General features: G+C 38.3%; 1 long non-coding RNA gene across 1 annotated transcript in view; it reads left to right on the top strand.

Annotated features, from left to right (window-relative positions):
• Positions 1-3,237: 3,237 nt before the first annotated feature.
• LOC123944492 overlaps positions 3,238-26,687 on the top strand; it is a 277,478-nt gene continuing 254,028 nt past the window's right edge. Inside the window, exon 1 of the long non-coding RNA XR_006818796.1 lies at positions 3,238-3,350. This is a non-coding gene — a long non-coding RNA (uncharacterized LOC123944492). The remainder of the gene's footprint in view (positions 3,351-26,687) is intronic.

Genomic DNA, 26,687 nt, shown 5'->3' on the forward strand with positions numbered 1-26,687 from the left:
CTCAGAGGTAAAAAATTCTAGGCCACATTTCTTTGCTTGTTTCTTTGTTCTGAGATTTCAAATATAGCAAACTGTGAGAAAAGTTCCAAAAAGCGTTACAAAGTTTATAGAGTGTTTATATATTTTTTCACTTTACAAGTTAACACTTCTAACTCAATGAAGATATGTTTTTACTATACACTACATAATTATAGCATATACATTTTAATATTAAACCATTATATACTTTAGGTAGTGTGGTCAAATAGTGGAAAACAAATTTAAAATTTCAAATTTACTTTAAATTGTGTAAGTGTATCCTGGTTATTTTACAAATATTTATTACTTGGAGATAATGAAAAAGTCTAAATTGCAGGGCTTTTATATAGTATGATGCTGGGGGTCAAATGCCTCTCCCTTTATCTCTCAATTGATTGGCTCTGCCATCCATAGAAGAGAGGACTGACCAACTGCTTGGGACATCTATTTCAACCCTAGGTATAGAAAGTCATCTTCTAGATTTGGGGACTGTAGTAGTTTCCTTTGGCTGCTGTAACAAACTGCCACAAACTTGGTGGTTTAAAACAACATACATTTATTTCCCTACATTTCTGGAGACCCGAAGTCCAAAAATCAACATGTAGGGAGGACCATGCTGTCTCAGGAGGCTCTTGGAGAGAAACCCTCTCTTGCCTCCTTCAGCTTCTGGCATTCCCTGCCTTGTGGCTGCATCCTTCCCATCTTTGTCTTTCTGATCATGTTGCCTTCTCTTCTGAGAATCAAATCTCCTGCTGCTTCTTATAAGGACATGGTGATTACATTTAGGATGAGGATTATCTCTCCACCTAAAGATCCTTAATTAATCACATCATCAAAGTCCATATTTTTGCCACATAAGGAACACTGGCAGGATTCAGGGATTAAGACATGAATGTCTTTTGGGAGCCATTATTCAGCCTGCCCTAAGGACTGAGGAGGTGACTTACACAGAGCAGGATCCCCGAAGAACACACATTGGCTTGGGTGGGCTTAGCCAGGAGTCAGTTTAGCCAGGGATGTCTTTCACTGATTGTGAGGAAAGATCTGGAATTCAACCTTGTAGTCTTGCTTATCTCATACACACACCTGAAGTCATGAACCTGGACTGTATTCCTCTCATATTTCAAAAATATGTCAGAGGTAGAGTCCATAATCCCACCAAAGAAAGTAGTTCTCATGGTGTTGGGGCCAATCATATATCCTTGATAACCTGAAGTCTTCCCATTTCATGACTTATGGTCTCTCTTTTCTGCTATTAAGCTTTTTTTTTCTGTTATTAAAGCTAGAGGAGTAAGTATGAATTATTTAACAGTATTTGTTAACATCTCTTAGGTACAAAGAATCACTGAAGGTGGAGAGAGAGCTGCTCCTGGGGCAGACTATCAGGAATCCAACCCCTGTTTCACACTAATTACTGGCTATGTGGCCCCACCTCTGTGCCTATTTCCCATGTATAAAATAATCTCTACTTTTTAAGGTTGTTGGGGATTAAATGAGCTAATATATGTGCAAAGGGCTCAGAGTAATGGCTGGCTGTTAGATGATGTTTCTAACTTAATGTTAGCTTCTCTTTATTTCAAAGAAGGTGTCAAAGAAATAAATCCCTGTGTAAGACACAGGATAGGTGAAGCAAGATATATGAAAAAAACAAAACAAAGCAACCTTTTTTTTTTTTTTTTTTTTGGTAAGTTTAAGAATTAAGACAATGAGTGCTTACAAGAGGTCTGAGTTTAGGCAAGTTTTTGTTTTTGCTGTTTGTTTTTAGAGCTCTGATTTAAGAGGCTCAAGAGTTAACAAGAGAGAACAATGGAAGGGAAAAACACTACTTTGGAAAAGGTTGGTTGGGCAGGCTCTTCCATGGAGCTAGTAGGTAGTTTAGCAGAGGTGGTAGTTTAGCAGAGGTGGGGGCTTTGGCAGGGGAAACACTGGGCAGTCAGGGCAGGATAAAAGTGTGATAAGAATGCCAGCCTCACACAGCTTGTGCTAGTCTGGAGAAATGCGTAGGAGCTTTGAACTCTGTGGCATTCACCAAGTTAGAAAAAATCGGTAACACCTACAAAGAAGACTTGTTTTAAGGATTACATTAAAGAATGTATGAGAAATTACCCAGCCAAATGTAAAAAGGTTTTAGTTTTCAACATGACCTATTAGTTGAGCTGCAGACAAGCACGTCATTGAAGGTTTCATTTCTTTAAATAGGATATAAAACCACCAACATTTGCATCATATTTAAAGGGCATTCATTCCTTGAACAGTTTTTTGAGCATATAGTATGTACCAGGGATTACATTAGAAGCCGCTTGATAAAGTTAAAGAATGACAAACTTCTGCCTGGAGAAACTTATGGACCAGTAGAAAAGGCAGTCACACAGAGAAAGAATACCACATGGGTGGAAAGAACTATCATGGAAACTATGAACAGAGTGCTGATGGGGCCCTTAGGAAGGAATCTCTAATTTTGTCTGCAGGAACAGAGAAAAGTGAGTATCAGAATATTTCTATAACAACAGCAGAAAAAAAAGAGATACGGGCTCTCAGTAGAAAACGGCATTTAAAAAATTGGACTGGGCAAAAGATGGTTTTCTGGAATTTTGCTGAGCCTTTTTGCCTTATGAAGAAAGCTGGGCTGATAGTCCAGTCCCAAAGGTCAATGAGTAAACTGCTATTTGATTACTAAGTGACACTCAGGAATAAATTGCATTAAAAGTGACAGATGACATAGTAAAAATAACATCCTTATATATATCATACACAATACCTAAACCATCGCATTAACAAGATCAACATAATGGTTTCTGCCTATTTAAGTGGCTGGCGTGGGGCGGCGACAGGGAGTGTGGTGGATGTGGTGATGACCTAAAGGTCAGTCAGCTGTATGCTACCCCAGGACCTTTCCTCAGCTGGGAGAACTTAGGTTTTCAGAGCAGAGGTGGGGGCTTTGGCAGGGGAAGTTTAGAGCCGAGGGAGCGGCAGAAGCACGTGGGCTGAGGGGGGTGGGAGGACGCAGACGGAGGAGTAACCGGTGGAAGTGTCAAAGAGGAAGGAGTGGAGGGCTGCTGAGGTGACAGGGTGTGGTCTGTGGGGGAGCAGCCGAACCCGGAGAGGAGAGCAGAGAGACCCACCAGGACAGAGGCGGCAGTGGGGAGCGTGCCTGCGTCGCTCTGTGCCGTGACAGCGAGGAGCGCGGCGCGGGGCCGGGTAGCAAGGGGAGTTTCCGTCCTCGCTCAAGTGGAGCCCGGCTCGGAGCTGCGCCAGCGCCTTCCGCCTGGGCCCGCGGTGCCAGACACCTGCCGAGTCCGAAGCGGGAGTCCGGCTGAGCCTTCGGTCCCCAAGTAAGTCTTGCCTTTTCTCTCTTTATCTGTGGAGCTAAAAGCTCCTGCTGGGGGGCTGCGCGCAGAGCGCACCAGGAAGCTCCGGCGGCGTCCAGGGATGCTCCCAGGCTCCGGGCGTGCCCCGGCCGGCGCGGGGACCCGGCCCCGAGGCCCCGCCGCCGCGTTCGCCTGCGCAGCGCAGATGGAGGCGGCGGAAGAGTTGGTGGCACTGCTACTACCCGTCTTTTGTGTCTTGCCCGATCCTGGAGCCGTGCCAGGCCGGGGGGAGGGGGCGGAAGCCACTTTATGGCTCCTGGCCCCACCTCTTGCCCCCACCCCAAATCCTTCGGGATTTCAGTCAGCCGCGGACTCGGGCGTAAGTGAGTGCCAAACCCCGCAACTGGGCTAGTTACAACCGGGTGGGCAGCCGGCGGGACCGCCACGCCGCCCCCTCTTCAGATTTTCTTTTGAGATACGGCAGCTTTAATTGGTGGGTTCTGGGGACAGGGCTTACTGAGTGATTACAGGAGTGTCGGGAACGACCTACCTTCCTGTTTTTCTTGGGTTCTGGAGGGGAAAGGATGGGGCACCGGGAGCCCCGAAGCCAGGAGCGTCCCGCACTAGCGGGCTTGCGCGCGGCCGGAGAGCAGGCGTTCGCTGGGTGGGTCCCTCCTCTGGCTCATTGTTCGCGGTGACTGTTCTTGGGGACCGGCTGAGCGACACAGACACTGCTCACGGGGCCATAAATAAAAGTGACGACTTGGAGGAGGGAGGTCAAGGCTGCTCGGAGAAAAGGGCTTACGCAGTTTGGAAACGGACTTCTCTGAGCTGGGAGGGCAGTAGTAGTCGACAGCGAAAACCGCTCCTGAGTGTGAAACTTAGAACTGACTCTAATTCACAGAGATAACCTAGTGAATTAAACCCTAGGAAACAGGGCGCCTATTTCCCCACAGAAATTGTTTTCAGAGTCAGGAAGATGGAGTTTTAATTGTTATTGGCAACTGGCTGCTTTCTCTTGCTAGCTAGCACCTGTTTCTTTTAAAGGTTCCTGGGTGGGGTTTATTTTTTCGCCCCCTCCCCCTCTGTTTTTGCATGTGTATTTATTCTATTTGTGCTTTCAGCGACTTGAATTGCAGAGGTCTGGGGGGGGGGGGGTGATCCGTTTTTAAAAACAAAGTGCAATTTCCACTCTACAAACGAGCAAGCACTCGTGTACACATTCATTGCTCTCCTCCCATCCTAGCCGCATGCTAACATTCATGGAGGCAGACATGTGCACCTGGAGTCAAAGAGAGACGTTATCCATAGTTGGAGATGCCAAAACACAGCTGGTGCTTGTTCATTTTGTTGGAGAGTAGGACACTCTTGAGTTTTCCCGTTTTTCTAAATTACAGCGATATCACCTGTTCATGATGTCTCTTCTTTAGCCCACTACAAAGGAGGTGCATTTTCCTGAAAAGGATATTCCTTCTTTCTCTAAGGTCTATGGCTAATTAGAGTAAGCTCCTGACAAGAGGGATTTTAAAAATTTATATAAATAATATATATGTATGTGTATGTGCATATATATATTATATACATATATACATATATATATATATATATGTATATATGTATATGTATCTGTGTTTGTGGCTGGTTGTAAATCCCAGTAGCTACTAACACACCCAACTGCCCTGTTTATATTTTGCTCTGACTTACCTGATGGACCTGCTAAGTGCATCAGTCTGCTGAAGCCTGGAGTTCCAGCCTCCAGGAGAAATAATACCAGCACCTCTTTCTGACCACAGTCTGATTCCACAGGGAAGACCATGTGGAGTGGGATGTTGTTAATAGGATATGGAAAACCGTGTGATTTATCCCTAGGAAGGAAGAGAGAGTTAGGTAGAAGATAAATAAAGATGGAAACTGGAGTAGGCATCCAACATACACAGTTCCATAAATACACATGTGGAAAGTATATTGCGTTCTCTCTTTCTCTCCCTCATGCCCTTTACCACTCTTAATATTCCTTAATCTTTTCAATTGCATTACTTGAGCCTCTTTTTTTTTTGCTTTGAAAAAAAAAACTTCTGTATTTTCAATCTATTAATATTTTTACATTTTCAAAATCAATAGTGCTCATTGAGTGCATAGGATTATCTTTTAAGCTGTTCTTTTGTCTACTTGCATACCATGTCCAGTTTAGTATGAAACCACACGAACAATGAATCAACCAGGTTCTAATGAAGATTAAGATATGGAAAGTATCCACAGCTATGTATAAACTGTATAGTCATTTAATCACCTTCCCACATGACCAGTTTTATCTAGTTGCTTGTTCATCTTCTGAAATCTCCTGACTCCAAATTCTTACCCAGATTGATTGCTGCTCTAAATCTTGATTGTACAAAAACCAGAACTTAATTATTTTGGCCTCATTTATCAGTCAGCAATGTTTAGTGTTGCCAATTTAATTATATCATTGAAACATGCATGACTTTAAAGTATGTTGGAAAAGGTCCTTTTAAATGTGTTTCTTCAAAAAGAGAAAAAAAAGTCCTTGTGAAGCCATAATTTCACTGCTGTGAGGCCCCCTAGCCATTTGTGTTTATTGAGTTTACTCTTCCACATGAAGAAAGAACCATTGTTTTGTTGTCTAGGAGCTGAAGGAAGATGGAAAGTGAGAAAAGAAAATCAAGCACTTTAAAATGCTATTATTTTCTCTACTTGGGAAAAAAATTTATTTTTTTAAGTAAACAGTGATTATTTTCTTAAAGATCTGAAACCTTACTCAAGGGTACTGAGGAAAAGACATTTTCAGGATAGAAACGCTAGCTGTTACTAAATACTCACAGAAGGTTGGTGTATATAAACATATATTTTTAAACCAATCTTATAACACATTTTCTTTCTATAGAATTATGAAATGTTATTGAATCATTGTTATTAACATATTGAAGTATTATCAAAATCTATATTTAAATATACTGTCTCTTTGAAAGTGCTTTAATTGTAATAGCCTGTTTGTTGAGATTAAAAAGAACATCATTGATGTCATGGTGTGCTTTGCATTTTAAAATAGTAGCTAATGAATTACAAACATTCATTACTCCACAACCACTTGCTGAAATTTCTCAGGACCCCCAAATAGAGAATTATTTGTACTATATACTACCATTCAGACTCTTTCTGAGTTTATGTTGTTCCTCTTTTCTTCTTCACAATTAATTTCCTTTTAAAGTAATACTCTGTTGACTCTGAATCTTTTGTTGTTATTTTTATCCTATGTCATAAATTTATGTGTAAATATCTTCAACATTGTAAGGGACTTCCTGTTGGAAACATGGGGATTAGTGGGGGGAAGAGTGAAGAGAGAGAGAACAACTTTTATTAAACCTGGGAAGAGTCAGAGCTTAACACAGGAAGAGAAGGGCAGGTTTCATTGAATAAATTCATTGAGGAATACTTCTTTGACCCTTAAAAGTACAAGCTGTGTGGCATATAATATACATTTGATAATTTAGGCACTATCTTCACATATCATAAGGCAAAGTAATAGAGTATCATAGTTCTTTGGTTTGTTACATTTGAATGTTGACTTTAATTCCATTAATTTTCCTTTGTATTAAGTAAAGAAAACTACCCACTGTTTTCTTTTCTTTTCTTTTCTTTTTTTTTGTATGCCAGGTATGGGGTGTGTGTGGAAGACTGGAGGGGAGGGAATGCTGTTCTATTTATGTAAAAATGAAAATTGTCAATGTTTATTTTGGAAGCATTTTATTTAAAAAGTTCAGTTTCCTCTTACAAGTTTAGAACGTATTAAATATTTAAGAAGGGAGATGAAGCTTGCGACTCAAGTTTCATAACTAAATGCGACCATAAATAAATTGGTTAAGTGATTCAAATAAGTGCATTTAAATTGTAAATTTAATTTTCCTTCCCATAAACTAACATGAAGAAAAAGTATTGAATAAGATATAATTACAAATATTTATATATAAATAGCCAATATTTGTTTAGATTTTCTTTAAAATTAAGATTAACATAATTGATTGATGAAAATATGGACATTTTTGAAGTGAAGATATAGACTAATGTAAATTGATTGTGTATACTTTTTATATATAGCTTATTTATGATAAATTATTTTAATCTCAGGAATAATGTGTATTTCTTAACTGATTATATTTTCTCTTTTACTTTGGCCTCTAGAAGACTCAGAGCCAATCCACGTCTAATTTATTGATCATATAAAGCTCTGTGGAATGTATGTGTGTGTGTGTATTATGTTTCTCAGTGACTTTATTGTATTCTACTTATTTTTTTTGTCAAAATGTCTATTTTTTTTTAATTGTGGGGAGACCATCAAAATGAATAGGAGTAAGTGTTTAGAAGTACAATCAAATCTGAAAATAGTTATTAAGCAAAGGCTGAGGACCCTAGCCAAACTTAGGCATGACTTCTGATCTAAAGATACTTACAGTTTGGCAAGAATGAGAAGCCATAAACACATAACAAATTAGCTAATAATGAGTCAACACATAGTTGCACATCTGTTGCATTAAATTAAAAACACAGACCTATCTTTAATGGTGCTCAGCTTCCACTTTCTGGAAAAACATTATTAATAGTACTAACCGGTAAAGCAAAGTAACCAAATCTTTTCATTAGAAAGAATTCCCCTCTGGGTATACTAAACTCCAAATAGTTTGAAGATGTGAGAATAAAAATAAGTGTTGGAAAGATCATTGTGATTCTTTGGTGGTGGAGATTTTCAGACATTTCTCTTCTCTTTCTCTCTTCCCCTCTTCTGTCTTTAATTGGCTTTCCTGCTTGCTACCTAATCAGCTGGACCTGACTGACAGGTGCGGCAATTCTGATGGCAAGCTCACTCCACCAGGCTGTCAGCTTATGAAATTTCTGGATATGTGAATACAATATTTTTTCTAAGTACTGTACTTAAATACAGTAGTTAAATGTAAGCACCCACTGGTTGTTTCCCTTTGTACTTGAATCAACAACCATTTTAAGCTTTTAGAAGGGACCACCCACAAAACTGTTCTTTTTGACTGTTGAAAAACTCAGGGAGAGGGGGAAGAAAAAAAGTAAAAACTTGAAAAAAATTAGAACTAAATTGTTGACCCAGGGTGACATGTTTATGGCTAAGGCCACAGACTCTGAATTAAACTTCCAAATCTGACCAACTACCTCTGGGTATAAATCTGATTCACATCTTCTCTGTCTCCCACATTGACACCATTTCCCCCTAGACATCTCAATTACGGCTAATGTTAAAAATAATTTAAAGTCTAAAACACAGACATGTTGTGAACTGAAGCAAACTCTCAAGGAGACAATGATAAATACTGATCATTTAAACATAGCATTTTAAGAAGCACATTGGATACAATGAAATTCTGTGTATTGGTACATTTAGTGTGGTTCCAATTACGATATAAATAGTGCATAAAGCTTTAAAATTTTCATCAAATTAATGTTTCACAGACATGCAAATTAGCTACTGTCATCTAAGGTGCATGCCATGTGATGATTCCTAATTGGCAAGTGAACCTCAGAGGGTTATTTATAGATTACATTGCAACAAAGTGCTGGAGTAAATTCTCATTGTGCAGCCCAATTCAAACTGATGTTTTAGCTTTGATTCTCGTCGCTTTTTTTTGTATCCCTTTTGATCTCTAAAGCCTCTCAGAAATAAGCTACGTAAGGTGCTAAATATGTAATTAATAATATTTGAGTAGAGAATTTGTCTTCAAATTATCCCTAAGAGATTTGGAGACCAGTTAAGTATTCCTCACCATTTTGTTCAGGTATGAATAACTGTTGGGGCTATGAATTTGAACTCAGAGATTTGGTAACATCCATCCAAAGCACATAGGATAAATGATCACATAGAAAAAAGTGAGGATGAAACTTGAACGCTTATCAAATGAATTAATTTTTAAGAATAGCTGCCTCTAAAGATCTGAGTTGAAATCCCGTTTTATTCCTATATTATTTCTAATGGCTATTGAAGTTTCTCTAGGAACCGTGAGAGAATTATAATGTAACTGCAATTCTAATACTGTTGTATTAGGTCAGAATTTGGCCTTTCCTTTCTCTAGGCCATGTCTATATCTGCCTAATGGTAGAATAACCAAATAAAAAATGCCAAGTAAATTCTTAATTTATTCTGCACATTTTTGTTCAGTATGTATTTTGTACATAGTATCAGGAAGCAAGAGATATGCTGTAAATTTCTGCCTAGAAAGACATAGCTTATTAAAGAATTTTCCAGTTTATTAACTGATGTTTTCTTCATGCCGTACTCAACTTGAAATGTCCTATTTTCTCTACTAAATTGGCAAAATGCCTATCTTTGCCTAAAGACTTATTTAAAGATTTATTTATCTATGGGGGGAGGCTGCATGTGGCAGTGGCTGGGTAAAGGGCAAGAGAGAATCCCAAGTAGACTTCTCACTGAGTGCAGAGCTGTTGGGGGGGGGGGGGGGTCGATCTCACAACCCTGAGATCATGACCTGAGCAGAAACCAAGAGTTTGGTACCCAACTGACTGATCCATAGGTGCCTCTACAGATTTATTTAAAAGAAATTTTCTGTTTGAAGGAATCCTATAGTTGGATTTGAACCTGACTTTTTCTGTAAGAGTGCATGTCTGTGTGTGTGTGTGTGTGTGCGCACGCACGTATGTGTGTTACAGCAATATTATAAAAATGAGAATGTTTAGAAAAATCTAAATATAGTATTGAAATAATTTTTATTCAAAAGCTAAAGACAGAAAATAAATGTTGGATTCAAGCTACATGTGGAAGTAAATACTTTTCTTGTTTTGAACACTTTTAATCAACAAATGTACTAGTCATGTATAGTGTGGTATAGGTATGGTCAAGGCAGCTTGATTTCTTGCTAATGAAGAGTTATCAGGAAATTTACCCCTTAATTAGGAAAAATACACTTTAATTAATAAACATGGAATAAGGACTAACTGTGTATAAGCTACATATCATTAATGGTAAATGGTATCAGATTCTTTTACTGTGTTAGTTTATTCCATTCACTCTTCTAGAGGACTATATCATACTTTGTCTTCTTTCCTTAAACACTCAGTACTTCTGTCTACACCTTTACTCTCAGATGAAGGCTTTGCTTCCTATTCACTGATATAAGTGAGGCAATCAAAAAAGAATTTTTGCAGACGTAGACTGCCAAATTTATCCACCTATCAGTATTTGTTCCCACATAATCTGCTTTCTTGCAGGTTCTCTCCCACAATACTGATGATATTTCAACTGTTATACTTCAGCGGAATACAAGGTAGAAATATGTAAATGTAATTTGTTAGGGGATAAAAATATTGTGTTAGACCTAAAACTTACATTTTTAGTTGTTTAGCATTGGGAAATAATCAGGGTTGTTGTCAAAGTTGAATATAAAGTATGTTACCCAGAATAGTGAAAAATTAGAAGGAATGCACCTTGCCAAAGACAAAAACAATAAAATATAGCACATTTTTATAATAGGATGTTAAGCATTATTTAAAACAATTTTTTCTCAAAAAATAATTATTGACAAGGTAAAAGTAGGTGATATAGTGTAAGAGAAAACAATCTTAAACTGTACATAGTACATCATACAATTTTATATATATATATAGAAAAGACCAAAAAAGTTAGTGAACCATGTTAAAAAGTTGTTCCAGTGGGCACTGAGATGAAATGTGTGCTGCATAGCAAATCCTTTGAATATATTAGCTTGAAAGAGAAAGCTTCTTGATGGGAAGTTAGCATAGAAAATGTACAGTGAATAAACAATAGTAAAAGTCATTTCTACAGTGTGATTCAGTTGTTCTTAAAACATCTGTCCCTATGACACATTCCCCTTGCCAGCCACATTCAATCCATCAAGACCTATAGAATTTACAGCGAAAATATACCACAAATCCATTTAATTTTTACCATCTCTACTGTTGTCCTTCCAGAGTGAGACCCCCATAATATCAGCCTGGGTCATTGCCTTAGCTTCTAGCAGGTTCTTCCCACTTTTGCTCTGACAATTGATAACATGAGAGGCTATATTGCATAGTGTTTGAAGCATGGACCCCATGGGAGGGTGGCCTGATTATAAATCCCACCATTGGTACTTACTGGCTGTGAGACTGGGTTGGGCTGGAGCGGGGCAAGTTACTTGACTTCTCTTTACTTCCATTTTTTCCACTGATAAAAACTGGGAATATTAATACCTATTTTATAGGGTTATTAGGATTAAATGAGTGTCTGGTATAGTGAGTACTATTATGTATTACCTATTTGTCAAGACCTAAATTAGATTATGCCTTTTCTTCCTTAAAACTATTCAAGGACTTATCATTACACTTTGAATTAAACTCTTATGATCACCTGTATCAACATCAGCTCTTGACAATTTCTGTTTCCTCACTATTTCCATGAAAACACCAAGCCCATTCTGTCAGAGAGCCTTTGCACATGCTGTTCCCTCTGCCTGGAACATGCTCAGCTGACTCTCCCCATAGTTGCTTCTTGTATTACATGTCTCAGCTTCTGCTGCCTCCTCTGAGAGCCCTTTCCTGACTTTTACTTATCTAAAAGACACTTCTTGCTATTCTTTTTTCAGTCTCTATAACTTACTGTTTCCATAATAGGCCTTATCACAATTTTAGCTTTTTCTTTATTTGTTAACCCTTACCCTTTTATTTGACCACAAGAATTTAAATTCTCTGAACCAAACATAATGTCTGTCATGGTTACATTTGTTTCCCCTAATATCTAGCAGAGGGTCTTGCGTGTAGTACGTGACTAAACATTGGATGGGTGGATGGATGGATGGGTAGGTGGCTGAGATTCTAACTATTGTAATCAAGGGATTGCATTTCTAGAAGGGCTAACTTTGTATTCACAAGGCTGTGTGTCACTAAGGAGATACACAAAGTTAAATGATTAACACTTATCATTTTGGCTCTAGTACATAGGGTCTTAAATATACTTGTCAGAACACAAGTACATTTTGAGAGAAGGAGAGAGCTTGAGAGTGAAGAGGGGAGTGCTGGGTGGACTGGGGGATTCTACACCTGAAGATGTTTAAGTCCAGGGATGGCCAAAGTGGAATCTGTGTTGTTGGGATATAGGATGGGCTGGGGTGAGGTTTCAAGAGTTGATAGTTGAGGCATTCAAGAGGAAGTATCAGATCAACATTTCACAAAGAACCAGGTTAAAAATACTACATAAGGCAACTTCCATAGCATCTTACTTCCTAACCTTAGAGAATGTTGAATAGAGTTCTGTACACGTAATGCCCAAATAAGCAGAAGAAATTTTTTTTCAAGAAGTCAAATTAGTTATTTGATGTCCTGAAATAAAAATCTTTCCTTCTTTGGATTTAGCTTGTTTTTAAAATGGAAGTTAGTGAAACCTGAGTATGTATATATATGAGTGTGTATCCATCTTTGCAAACTTTTTTTTTCTTAGACAGGAAAACCCTGCATGTGGAAAAGATGTTTTCATGTATTGCTTTTGATCCTAAAATTGTAAAGGCATGGAGTTTTCTATCAAGCGATGTTTCCTTTCTCTTACCAGGAGGTGTCACTACAGCTCACGCAAACTTACTAGTGCATTCTATAGGGACAAAGTAGTGCTAGCATTTTATCAGAATGTTAGTACCCACTCACCAGGTTCCCTACTGAGTACTTAAAGGAAATCTGATGAAAAAAAAAGAAGCTTTCCCAGGTGCTTCACCTCCAGACCAATGTTGTTTTCATGAATTAGCTGAAAACGTAAAGATTTGTTTACTATTTTAGAAACAAAGGGCATTAAAAAAATTTTTTTTTGTTTATTTGAGAGAGAGAAAAAAGCGGGGGTGGGGGAGAAGGGAAGGAAGAAGGACAGACAGGGAGGGGGAGGAGCTGAAGGGGAGGGAGAAGCAGGCTCCGTGCTAAGCTGGAAGCTCCACACAGGGCTCAATCCCAGGACATGAGATCAAGATCTGAGCCAAAGGCAGACGCTTAACTAACTGAGCCACCCAGGCGCCCCAACAAGTAGCCTTTTTACCTTCCTTTCAATGTTGAGTGGGGGCAATTGTGGAAGAACAACAATAAAGAACAAGATAAAGGAGGAGAGACAGATATAGAGAAACCTGAAAAGAAGAGTGAAACAGAAGTGTTTCCAATGATAACATACCACTTGGATCTCCCTAAAGCCACTCTTCTCCCACTGTCTGACCTGGTGTGTATTGTTCTTCCTTGACCCTGTCTCTGCCCAGAGAAGTCCAGCTTGCTCTGGCAGAGCTGTTATAATTAAAACAAAACAACTCTCTGGTATTGAGCTAATACACTTTCCAAGCTTTTTGACAATATCATTTCTACCTCCTCTGAAATACCATTTATAATACCATTATACAATAGGTGTCATTACAAAGAAGTTTCCAGGTCAGGAAAACAAAAATTGGAAAGATCGCATGATTTGTATCTGTAGATATGATTTGACCATAGGCTTATCAGATTTTAAAAGCATGCCCTTCTTCTTTCCATGATGCCTCTGAAGAGTTCCTCCGACTGGATTTTTTCCTAACATTCCGGACTGTTTGAGGGATCCCTTCTGCTTGTCCCAAAACATCTTGTGCTGATGTTGAACACTCATGTGTTCACTCATGATGTGAACACTCATGATGACTGGACCACGACCCTCTATTTTTTTTCCTACCTGTTCACACAGAGCATGGGTGTGATGTCTTATCTCTAGAACAGAACAAGAGACACCCAGTGTTGCTGTTGATGGATGGATGAACAGGGGAAAAGGTGCATCCGAAGATGGGGCTCCAAGGTCAGTGAGGGCATGGAGGAGGAAAGCATGGAAGCCAAGGACTTTCGGACTGCTGGCCTTCACCCACTGCAGTTGGCCTCACTTGCTCCACAAGCAAGTGAACAATAAAGAGGAAAGTCCCAACATTTTTGGGAGGAGGAAGAACAGAGTTAAGTGCTCAAGAAGGAGGGAATATTCAACACAGCCCACCCCTGGTAGCTCCTCTAAACTGGAGGGAAAAGACTAGTATCTGAGGAGCTGTGTTTTCTGCTGACCTCCAGGTGGCAGCATGGCCCAACTGTCAGAGACCCACTCAGTTCGTGGACACCCTTAATGCTACAGGACTCAGGATTGTTCTCAGGGCATTTAGTGCCCAGGGAATGATTAATGGTGCTGCCCGCTCACTGCACCCCGAGGGTAATTGAGCCTGCAGTATTTTGGAGGCTGCAGAGAGACTTCCTAAGCGTCTGATAGGAGGGACTGAAACATTTTGGACATTATATCCCTTCAGAGACCTCCTTGAGGTCTTTTTGTTGTGCCCAGAATACAATCTTTGGCAGAATGTTTTAAAGGGGAGAAAAAAAGACCATACCACCACCTCTAAAATATGGGAAGCTGAACAGTCTTCATGCTTTCGCAGATGTTTGGTTTGCTGTGCTTTCCATATTCTTTTTTCTTTCTTTAGTTCCGAAGTAATATTCCTTTCCACCTGACTTAAAGCAAATCCTCTGGAAGGTAGCTTATGTTAATTGACTGAGTATTTTGAAAGAGTGCAGGCAGAGCTATGTATAATGTCTTCATTTAAATAAGCTCTACGTCCTTTTATATTGTAGGCTGAGGTATTTAAAAGTAAGATGATTGGAAATTTCTAAAGTTGCACACAATTCAAGAGAATGTGAAACATGTTAGAATGAGTGACTAACTCAGGGATACAGAGTCCATTTATTCTAAATACACATGTAATATCAATTATAGAAGGCAACCAACAAAAGATCTTAAGCTTGTCGGGTTGGGTTTGTGTGACTGCTTCTTTTCATTAGAATTTTTAGTAACTGGGAAACATGCCAGATTCTAAACACTAGAAAAACGGTGTCTTGAATAGGATAGGATATACTAGGAGACCTTAGCACTGTTCAGGAAAAAAAAAATCACTTAAGGATTCAGAAAATGTTTGTTCATCTATGCATTCAAATGGGGAATCTGAACCTCCACCTTTCTGTAGTTTGGATTTCCATTCCTCTGATGGTTGGATGTAGGCAGTGACTCATAACTACTACAGTGAATTCTTTAATATCACTTTGGTTTTCTTGAGAACAATTGTTCTTCCCCCAAACCTGTCAGATTTGACTCTCCACCACAGAGGATTCTGTCATGGTAGACCATGATGATTTAAAGTTGTATTCTGCACAGGAAGTTATCTTCTAGATATTTAGAGAGTCAGAAGTAACAGGTCCTCCATGTGCTGACACTTTTAAGTTGCAGCAGGCAGAAAATTCTGCCTCTTTAATTTTTTTGGAATGGAGTAGAAAATCAGAAGGATGATGAGGATTGCCCCTCAAATTCTAGTTTTAAGTTAGAGTGCAAGTGTCATACAGATTGCTATTCTGTCTTCCTTTACTGTGTTATATTTACCTCAGAGGTTGACCTTGCAACAGCATCTTTTTGTGATGAGGATTTAGGCTAGAGATTGAAAGTAGGGAGTGAGATTGGGGCATTAATTGAGATAGGTCCACAACGGTTATTCATGGTCTCTGATTTAAGTCTAACAATAACAATAAAATTAGTAGGAAAAAAAATCCCAGCCTAGCCTAAAATCCTGCTTGATGATCCATGACTCACTGAAGGGCTTTTCCCAGACCACCAGTCTCTATTTCTTTGGCAGCTTTGGGCAGCTTATCAAAAGTGTCTTGATTTGATCTCTTGATATAAAGATCTGATTTTCTAGCCTGCTTTTAATTAATATACTGCTTAATATATAAATTGTAGTGTTCTAAGTATTATTATTTACATTTGCTATATTTTTTCAAGTTAGATTATAATTTTTACTATCACTATTTAATTCATACTTGTAAAGGAACAATTTTTGGATATATTTAAATCTTTGCCTTGCTGATTCAAGAGTCAGTTGCCTTGCAAAAGAATAGATGTGGTACTACATTAAACAAAGGGCTCACTGATCAACTTTGCATTTCAAAGCTTAACTTCTTGACTTCTTTACTTTAGCACTATAATGTTCTTGAAAATCAGGTATTGTTGAGGAAAAAGGATTTTCTAAATCTATTAGCTCTTAGTAAATTAAATCCATTAACTTCCAACAGATCAAGAAACAAGAATGGTAGACTAGATCAGCCAGTTTTAGTGCATTCTGAGGGGTAGAGCAAACTCAAGATGAGACAGATAAAATGGAAAACCCGTTCCTTTGGCTCTAAGGAATGATGGCAGGAAAAACAGTTATAGAATTAGGGAACAAGGTGGTGGGTTTTTAGGATCCTGACCCTTGACTAGGAGAAATGGTTGTGCCTATGGACACCAATGAAGGGCACCTGCAGGTTATTCCAAAAGACTAGGTGGGACATTCCAATTTCAGTAGTCACCCATTAAGCAGGTCTGCAATGTAATGCTTATATCATTTATAGCCAGTGTCCCTTCTAATATTTTTATCGAACAGGCATCTATTTTGATTGGTTCATGAATTTACTTCAGGTTACCCACATAGGGAGCAGACTGGTCCTCCCTCTCTATTTCTGGGACCTGAGAGCATCTGAAGTTGAAGGATCTGATGCATGGATTGAGGCTCCTTCTATTCACTGTCATGGTCAGTCTAGGAATTATCTCAGGAAAGAACAGGAGAAGAGGAAGAAATATGAAGACAGAGCATGTGTGATGAAAAAGACTATATCCTCCAGAAAATGATTGTATAAATAGCTCTACGAGTGAGTTAACTTTGAATAGACCCGATAGTTAAATTTAAAGAGACTGCTCAAGCTAGAACAAAATTAAAATATTGTGAATTAGTAAGTCCAAGTGGGCAATTTAAAGAAGAATCATGTGAGAAAAATAAACTATATGTTCTTTTCACATCTCAGAATAGGATGAGTAAATCTCCTCTTACCTCCTACATATTCCTGCTGAGTCCTCTAGAGCAGCAATAACTTTGGAACTATGGCCCAAATTGACTTCTGATTTCTTTGGTTTGTTCCTCTAGAAATGTATAGGGAGTCACACATTGCTTTGGAGAGCCTCCTTCTTTAAGTGTCTTCCTTACACTAGACTTTTCCAAGTCTAATTCAGAGGTGGTGCCTTCAATGCCTTTCCTTTCCTATGCTTCTTTCCTCCGACTACATAAATCTGAGTGGATCTATTTCCAAAGCTAGTAACAAATCTGTTTCTTTGGATTTGTCTCTTAGCTCTATGATACTCTTCTTCCATTTAAAAATGTAGTGCTGTGAAGTGTGTAAACCTGGCGATTCACAGACCTGTACCCCTGGGGATAAAAATACATTATATGTTTATAAAAAAAAAAAATTGGAAGGGGAGGCTAACCATAAGAGACTATGGACTCTGAAAAACAACCTGAGGGTTTTGAAGGGTCAGGGGTGGGAGGTTGGGGGAACAGGTGGTGGGTAATAGGGAGGGCACGTTTTGCATGGAGCACTGGGTGTTGTGCAAAAACAATGAATACTGTTACGCTGAAAAAATAAATAAATTAAAGGCAAAATAAATAAATAAATAAAAACTTGTTTCTATCTTAAAAAAAAAAATGTGGATCCCACTGTGGCGAAGGTTATGTTCCTTGTAGATAGTGATTTCAGACAGAGTGGGAACAACGGTACCTTGGAACCCATCTTTTTCATCTCTGAAACTTCTGCTTTGAAAGGCTCCCACATTGCCTAATTCCAAGGTGAACCTTTAACACTGTAGGTACATAAAGGAGAGACCTGGATTCGCACGGGTTGATGAGATAATTTTTTCTTTCATTTGGGGGAAGGTGAAAAGTGTTAATAAATTAATAAGCAAGAGAACCAATATTCAAACTTTCCCCCCCTAAATCTATAGCCCAGATTTTAATTCTATGTGGCACCAATATTTTTTTTAAATTTTGGTGGCAAATGATAATGAAAATATAGAGTGATAGGAGAGAGGGCAGCTGTATATGTCAATATGTTTTGTGCCTCTTTGAAACCTCTATGAACAAGATTTTACTGGGTATAGTGTGAAGTCCCTTCCTGGGAAGGAACTTTATCTAGGAGCATTACTCTGAAGACTTTAAACAGGTAAAAGGGAGAGGGAAGAGAAGAACTCTAACCTCTTAGACATTTTCCCCTTATTGGTTTTGCCGGTTTATCTAAGCATCTTTGGTAGGTAATTAGCCTCTTAGGCCATTGAAAGTTTCCATCTGCAAGTTCAGTTGTTTATTTGTTTCTGTCTCTTTATTTCTAACCTTTCCACAAAAATATTTGAGGTAGTAAAACTTTTAGGATAGTTCAGTGGGCCTATTGAGTAATGAAGTGGTTTATATTAAGATGGGGAAGAAATTGGGATGCCTGGGTGGCTCAGTATTTTAAGCATCTGCCTTCGACTCGGGTCCATGATTCCAGGGTCCTGGGATCGAGTCCTGCATCAGGTTCCTTGCTCAGTGGGGAGCCTGCCCCTTCCTCTGCCTCTGCCTGCTGCTCTCCTGCTTGAGCTCTCTCAATCACTCTCTGTCTCTCTCTCTCTCTGACAAATAAATAAAAATATTTAAATTTTTTAAAAAGATGGGGAAAAAATCTATGAAAACAGATTGTTTTAGCTGCTCTCATTACCAACCATGAATCATGAACCAAGAACTCCGCTGTTCCTGTGATTTAAAAGTAACCTCCAACAAGGTGTTTGCTGGACAGTCTTGGTGGGCAGATTAAGTTTTAAGGTAAACAAGGCAGAGCTTGAGTCAGTGACAACTCTGTACCTGAGGAAGAGTACGTGTGAATGTGCCTCACTCAAAATGACAGAGAATGCCAGCATTCCTGTGTTATCTACAGAACATTTTTGAATGAACACGTAAATATCTAAGTGTGTGTGTGTGTGTGTGTGTGTGTGTGCGCGCGCGCGCACATGACATTTTAGCGATTCCTTCAAGAAAATGTTGTCATTTCAATGTGAAAACCTAATTGCAAAAGAGTTAAAGATGTATTTTCCCCAACCTGATCCCCCCTGGTAAAACACTCCTTAACTATTTCTTTTCCTAAAAACTTGTTAAACTAAAGTAGATCTCCCTTTTCTCATACCTTCACAGAAGGAAAGAGTAAGTTTGTTCTAGAGTATTTTCTTGTATGTGTAAGCTGAGATACCTAATAAAAATAGTTGACATTTATTAAATGAATGCTATGTGCCTTGCACTCTGATAGGTTAGATAGTTCCATACATTAACCTCATTTTCTCCTCATTATGAAAGTTCATATTATTAATACTATTTGACAGATGAGAAAACTGAGTCATTGAGAGTTTTAAATTGTGTGCTGAACCTTCAGCTGGTTGGGGGTGAAACTGAAGCCAACCTCAGAGACCACGCTCTTCATCACCATGGTTTATTGCCTCCTGAGACAGGGCAGGGTTCAGTAAACTTGAAAGCAAGATTCCCTCAAGGAAGGAGCATGCAGAAGATTATCTATGTACATAAGTTGCCATAGAATAAGGGAAAGACCAGTGGAATGAGTCAGAGGACCCAAGTGTTGTTTTTTTTTTTTTTTTTTTTTTTAAGATTTATTTATTTGAGAAAGAGAGAGAGAGTGAATGAGTGCATGAGCAGAAGGTGCACAGGGAGAGGGAGAAGGAAACTGAAGCAGACTCCACAAGGATCGTAGGGCTCAATATGGGGCTTGACATGGGGCTCCATCTTAGGACCCTGAGGCCATGACCCTGAGTCAGTTTCTCAATCGACTCTACCACCCAGGTACCCCCCAGAGGACCCACGTTTTGATCCAGCTCTTTTGCTTCCTCACTGTGTAAAAATCTGATGTACTTACTCTGTTGGTTTGTTGGGAAGACGGACTGCATCTCTGCGAAGGGTGTTCAGGCTAAAGAAGGGCTGGGAAACAAAAACCAACCAACTAAATTTAAGTGATGCTAGTTTGTGGGGAGAATTGGCAGTCCTTCTCCAGTTGGGATATTATATTTAATAAAATTCAGGTAGCTGTTAGAAATAAAAGGTTTACTAAAAAGCATAAAACATGCCTGGAGTAAATTCAAAGAACTGCTTTTAACTTAAAATTCTCAGCATCTCTGTCACTGTTAACTATTGTTAACTATTTTATTCTAGTGAGTGGTTAAAATAAAGAAAATTTAATTACATACTATTCCCACCAGCTCAAAATTTCTAGAGTTGAGTCAGCAAAAGTTTCAACCTGGTATTAGAATAAAATTCTACGTATTTTACCATTTTACTTGTGCTGACATTTTCAGGCTGAATTTAGAAAGCGTGGCAGATTTTTTTTTAAAACTTGTCCTATAAACATCAAGGCAATACATCTTACGCATTTGTACATATAAAAAGATCTTTCCTAGAGTTAACTTAGAAATGCTGCCCCAAAGTTTCCTGGTTTCTATGCTCAACAAAATGATTCTTGATTGTGTTGAAAAAAATTGCCAGAAGATGATGAAGACTTCATGGTTTCTTTTTTCACCAGAGCTATGCGTGGTCTCTCTGAGTGTGCTTAAAGGGAGAGGGAGAAGGGAGGGAGGCTGTGAGTAGGGAGTATGGAAGCTGTACTTAAGGTAGTCTGTGTAAAAACAAGAGAAATCATCTTTTGCTTTGTCTTATCTGTTTAGTAGAAAGCTTATGTGATTTGCATTTTAGAATGCTCAATCCTTTTAATTTACTTCTAAATAATCTGTTTCTACATTATGGTGCTTTGTTTGTAGAGAACAATACTTATACAAGTGTTTCAGGAAGTAAAATGAACTAACACTGCACTCTTACAAAGAGAATTTCAAAATAAAAACCATTAAGGATGAATGGCATGTATTACAGAAATCTCTGCCATATGTCTGAATAGGTCTGTTGTACAAGCTTATTTATGAAATTCATAGGCACTAATTTATCTAAGAAAGAGTAATAATGCTTTCAACCCAAAGTGGGAAAAATGGAGTAAATAGAAAAGACACATTAATAATCTTTCCTGCATCCCTGATTTTGGTCTTTTTCTTTTTTTCTTCTTCTTTGGACTATCCATTAAGAATCACATCAGAAGTGTTAGTTTAATAAAATAGAAATTATTTAGGCTCACCAGAAGTTTGGCCACTCAAGTAGCTGGTTTGGAGAATGGAAGAATTTGGTCAAATTACATAATTTTTCTTGAATGAATGGGGCCATAAAGCAGATTCTGTAAAAATTAAAATAATATGGGTATCAATAAAAAATTAAAATAGGGGTGCCTGGGTGGCTCGGTAGTTAAGTATTGACCTTCAGCTCAGGTCATGATCCCAGGGTTTTGGGATGGAGCCCTGTGTCAGGTTCCCTGCTCAGCAGGGAGCCTGCTTCTCCCTCTTTTTCTGCCTGCTGCTCCCCCTGCTTGTGTTCTCTCTCTTTCTCACTGTCAAATAAAATCTTTAAAAAAATTTTAAGTAAAAAATAATAGGAGTATCATTTACTACAGTGCATGACATATTTTAAGCACTCAGTTAATGATGCTTGTTGTTGTGAAGGAGTATTAATGTTGGAGAATATCTAATTTGTTTGGATATGGGCCTAGGTGGAATTTTTCAGGTGTAAGAATTTTAGTGTATATATATATATATATATATACATATAGCTTTGAGGATGAAGGAGAAAGAGTCATAAATTCACAATTTATTAAGCAATTACTGTGTTTTGGACAGTGTAGCCGGTACAGAGAAGAAAAGAAAGCCATGTAAGAGGCAGAAAGAGCATATCAAAGTTTATATCTCACTGATGACATTTCTTGTCAATTCTCCTACAAAAACTTCTGCCTCTACAAATAATGTAGGCCACACTTTTAGAAGTAGTTTGCTGATTCAAGGCATGGATTAAAAATTAGTTTCTGATAATGAGAGAGGCCTAGTACATTTTTTTGAAAATATGCTATTAAGGAAAATTAACACCTTATTTTATTTTCCTTCATATCTGTGTCCATATGCATTCTGGAACATGCTATGATTAAGGAAATGACCACAGATGTGGTCATATAGATTTCTTTGAAAAACCATACCATCAAGGGATGGTGTAACTTTAAGTATTTTTTTAATTTATTTGAGAGAGAGAGAGAGAGAGAGAGAGAAGAGAGTGCGCGTGCATGGTAGGGAGGGTTAGAGGGAGAGGGAGAGAGAAACTTAATCAGACTCCACAGTGAGTGCGGAGCCTCACATGGGGCCTATCTCAGGACCTGAGATCCTGACCTGAGCCCAAACCTAGAGTCTGACACTTAAGCAACTGTGCCACCCAGGTGCCCCATCAAGGGAAGATATAACTTTAGATACCCAGTGTCTAGCATATTATCATCATGTACTTGTGCCCAGTGAAAGGTTTTTGAATGAATGAATGAATGAGTGAATGAATCAGTTAAGATGAATGAATATGTGAATCTCTAATTTAAATCCAAAGTTTTTATGAGAGGGATCAAAAGATTTATGGAGGACCCTCTGTCATACACATTATTGTCACTCTGCCAGTTTTGAAATACATAAAATATTACATCATAAAAATGATCACAATCAAAGATGGTGAAGTTTTGGTAAATATGATGTGTTCATTCCTGCCTGGTGGTGTTATCAGTTGATAATCCCTTTAGTAACATGACCATTTGTAGCAAAAGCCACAAATACATTCATATCCATGGTCTAAGAAATGCTTCTTTTATGGAAACATTTGAACAGAAATAAAACATTCTAAACATGAAAAATTATTACAGTCAATATTAGTAGCAAAAAGTTGGGGACAAAATAAAAGTCTAGTGAAATAATGATTTAATAGATTATGGTACATCAACATAGTTTAATATTATGAAGCCATTCAAATGATAATTATGTAGAAACATCAAGTTATGTTTATGAGACAATTTTGTGAAAATAGAGAATTATAAAATACTGTGTGCATCATTATTGTCATATAAATACAGTCTGTTTATTTAGATAATATGCATAAATAAAAGTAGTTGTGTCAGGATAATAAGTGATTTTGCATTTTAAAAACGTTTATATTACCTTTCAATACAGGTCTAAAAATTATCTTGTTTTCTTTTGTCATAAATGGATCCTGTGTTGCCTTTTTATCTGATAATGCAGCATATTTATAGGGCCTGAGATTCATCATCAGTTGTTTTCAACATCACTATGCTGAAATTTTGGAATAGATGACTGGGTTAAATGTGTGTAATATTGATCTCTGGCTATATATTTTGAAGGTTGTCTTAAACATAAGTCCCTGAAAATACATTAATTTTCTCATCTAGTATGTTTTTCCTGAGAGTCAGTTTAAGGTAAAAAGTCAAAAGACACAAATGTATATGTCTCTTTGTTAATCTGGAAGCATCACATTATACTATAAAGAAACTCTTGGCCAGCCGTTGGATCTGTTGAATTTACAGGTGGGGGAACTCTGGCAGGCAGATGAAGCGATTTGGACAGGGCTAAAATGCAAGTTAATGGCAGAGCCAGAATCAAAATGTACATATTCTGATTCAGCTGAGAATTTTCCAGCCACCCCTCATCCAGAATGCTTTCCTTGTCATCTAAAATGTGCTGTCAGCTTCCTTCCAACTTCAGAGCCCATGAGGACTTTTCTCTACCTGTAGCATCACATCTGTATGAAATTCCCATGTCTAAGGAAAACAGGTGTTTTCAGCTCAGCCATTAATTGCTACTTTGTTCACAATTGTACAGAGGCAAATGCATGACTCTCAGGTAGTCTTGTCTGTATGTATTCATTGGTTACAGCTTCTTGAAATCAGAGTTTATGCTTCTCAGCTCTATGGCATTAATGTGTTCACTTAGCTATAGCATTCTTCTCTGTCTCAGCAGCCTTGCTGTGCCCACCCCTCACCCCCCCCCCCCCGCCTCCCCTCTATTTGCAGGCAGAAATCCTGGTCACAGCAAGCTGCTCCCACTGGGGTGGCTTCCAAAAATCCACAAAGAACAAATTAGTGTTCCTGATTTGCTTCAGAAACAAACAGCAAAGAAGCCTCTCCAAAATGCTTGAAAGAAAAAAAAAAAGAAAGAAAAAACAAATAAGAGAGAAAAAAATAGCTTCAAGGGAAAACCTACTGCTAGTCTTAAAGGGGGCTCTAGGAGAAGGCTTCAAAAAAGATTAAATAGTTCCTAAAGATTGTTTGCCCATTAGCCTGTGGTGGGCCAATTAGGCAGCAGTGGAAGGGGAGATGAGTGGGTAAATTCAGTTGAGGGTCCTATGAAGCTAGCCTTGAAAGAATTTTAAAAAGTTACACTTGCTTGATTTAATGAATACAGTGAGATGAATATAGGTCTCTACGTTGATGTGTAATTTGTCTATATAGGCATGGTTTAAACACGGTTTCCTCCTTTGCTCCCTTTGTACTTGCCCTTCTTACTCCTTCCTTTGTGTCAATACAGTGAATAAGCCCTCTTACTATCTCCTTTTTACAGTGGTGTGGGGAAATTAGTGATTCTTTTATAATCAGACCAATAGGTGAAACGTTCTTAGTGTTTTGGAAAACCATTATTTTATTGCTTTTTTTCCCAGTAAGACTCACACAGAAACCTAAATATTAACTGAACATCTATTATGAATCAAACAGTCTCACTCATGGAAGGTCTAAATCTGAGTAACGCTGTGTCCTTGTCCTTAAGGATTTCATAGTGTGAGAAGAAGATGCAAAGACTTCTGGGGTAACATGCTGATTTAGCCAATATAACTGGCTATGCTTTGTGTCCTTCCTTCTCTATTGGCTTCTTTGAATTCAGACAGTGTCTTTGATATATAAGGCCAAGAGAGAAGAGCTCAAAATCAGTGGCTCCCAAACATGGGTCCTTTGGCTCCAGATGAACTGTTGTGCTTTTTGAAATTACTCAGTACCTTCAGAAGAGAACTATGATGTCTCTAGGTGATTCTGATACTTCATCTACTTCATCAGGTTTAGAAGTCAATGGTGGAGGAATCTGTAATGGACAAGAGGACAAGAGGGAGTGATTGCGGAAATGGATGAAATAAATAACCACCAGCAGATATATATGAGCAAAGTACATAATGGTTTAAAGACTATCACCTGTGGATCCAGGTTACCTGGGCTTAATTCCATCACTGCTACTTAGAACTGTGAGATTTTTGGATGAGTTTAATTTTAGCTGGTCTTTTGTTTCCACATTTTGCAAAATGAGGAAAAAATTTTTTGCCCACCATAGGGCGTTACTGTAGGGATAAATGAGTAAACATATTTAAAGCACTTAAAATAGTACCGGAGACATAGAAAACATCTATTAAGTGTTACTACAATTACTAGTCCTCCTCCTCATCATTATCATTATCGCAAGGAACTTTATGCTTAGAGTCTTAGAAAAATACAAATGAGAGGTTTGAGTTGGCTTCTATTTAACACCCCAGAGTAAATAAAACAAAGAATTGCTTGTACCTGAGACTCTCCGAATCCCATTATGTAGGAGACTAGGTGATTTTAACTTGTGGTTCTGTAGAGGCTTTTGGGTTGTTTTGTGTTTTCTGTGCTCCGCAGATGGGTGATAATAGCTACTATACTCCCCACTACACTCTTCAGTTATATGTTCTGTTGCTTCCTGTTTCTTCAGTTCAAAGATCTTAGGATCCATAGAAATTATACACCATGGAAGAAACACTGAAAAATATTTAAGTGTCATCAATTGTTTATTTCTCATCATAGCATTATGTGTGTCCCCAAATAATATTAGTGTTCAGTGATATTTAACCAATTAATCATCTTTCTCCTCATCACTGGGCAGAAGTTGATGTGGGCTGTTTGGAAGAACTGTGGCATCAGATTCAAAATGGGTTCTCATTACAGGGCTGCTTCTGAGCACCAAAGTGGTCTTGGGTATATGATGTAGTATTTCTGGGCTTATTATTTTTGTTTGCAAATGAGATTGTGTTGATCTCTAGGGATGACTAAAGAGCATCCCTCTCTCCCCCCATGGTTTGTCTCACTCTGTGTCTTGTCCAAATTTGAATCCCAGTAAGGCAAGAATATCCAGTAATATTCAGTCTAGTTGGCCCAATTTGAGGATGCGTGCTGATTGGGCCATAGACCTAGCATGGGGATCTTTCCTTTTTATCCTTTTTCTCTTTGAGAAACTCACTGTCCTCCGTGGCTGCTGGGCCCACAACCATTCTGTTGTTCCAAAGAGGTAGGGTTATCTAGTGTTTCCCAAAGTATCCTTTATATGGAATGTTAATTCAAAATGAAATATGAGTAAGTACATGAAGAAAATATTCCCATGATAAAAAAAGATTGGAAAATAATATGTAAAACAAATTTAAACTGGCTCATTTTTTGACCACTCAGAGTATAGAATATATAAATACACTGTGAATTATCAATAAGAAAATAGAA

Source organism: Meles meles, chromosome 6 (genome assembly GCF_922984935.1).
Source record: "Meles meles chromosome 6, mMelMel3.1 paternal haplotype, whole genome shotgun sequence".
In the NCBI taxonomy this organism is placed as follows: Eukaryota; Metazoa; Chordata; class Mammalia; order Carnivora; family Mustelidae; genus Meles; species Meles meles.